This window comes from Helianthus annuus, chromosome 17 (assembly GCF_002127325.2).
Source record: "Helianthus annuus cultivar XRQ/B chromosome 17, HanXRQr2.0-SUNRISE, whole genome shotgun sequence".
Lineage (NCBI taxonomy): Eukaryota > Viridiplantae > Streptophyta > Magnoliopsida > Asterales > Asteraceae > Helianthus > Helianthus annuus.
In genome coordinates, this window is record NC_035449.2 from 45,967,478 (window position 1) to 45,968,506 (window position 1,029).

Genomic DNA, 1,029 nt, shown 5'->3' on the forward strand with positions numbered 1-1,029 from the left:
CAATCCATCAAAAAAGGAGGAAGTTTGCACCAGAAAGAAATGCCATTATCCAGGAAGAGGTAGAGAAATTGCTCCGAGCAGGTATGATTAGAGAGGTCAAGTATCCAAGATGGTTAGCCAATGTGGTTGTTGTTCAAAAGAAAAATGGAAAGTGGAGGGTATGTGTCGATTTCCCAGATTTAAATAAGGCATGTCCCAAGGATCCTTTCCCATTACCCCACATTAACTCTATGGTGGATGCAACGGCGGGTCATGAACTGTTGACTTTTATGGATGCTTCATCTGGATTTCAACAAATTCAGATGGAACCATCTGATCAAGAGGATACGGCCTTTATGACTCCAACCGGTATATATTGTTATATTGCTATGCCATTTGGACTAAGGAATGCAGGTGCAACTTATCAAAGGCTGGTGAATATGATGTTCAAGGATCAGATTGGACAAACTATGGAGGTTTACATAGATGATATGGTGGTAAAATCCATAAAAGCTGAGGATCACCTAAGGGACTTGGAGGAAGCATTCGATATCCTTGACAAATATAATATGAAACTTAATCCTTCAAAATGTCACTTTGGTGTTAAAGCAGGTAAATTCTTAGGATATATGGTGACAAAGAGAGGTATTGAAGCCAAACCGGAACAAATCAAAGCTTTAGTGAATATCAAATCCCCTTCCAATGCTAAGGATGTCCAAAGGCTAACAGGCAGGATCGCAGCTTTGAACAGATTTATATCCAAATCCTCAGAGAAATGCAAGGAATTCTATGATATCCTAAGGAAGAACAAGAAATTTGAGTGGACTGAGAAGCATGAAAGTGCCTTAAGAGCTCTCAAGGATTACTTATCCTCAGCCCCGGCCTTGATGAAACCAGAAAAAGGAGATGTGCTATCCTTATATCTTGCAGTATCCTTAAAAGCAGTAAGTGCACTCCTTGTTAAGGATCATGAAGGTACACAACATCCTGTCTATTATGTAAGTAAGAGTTTACTTGATGCCGAATCCAGGTATTCACACCTTGAAAAGC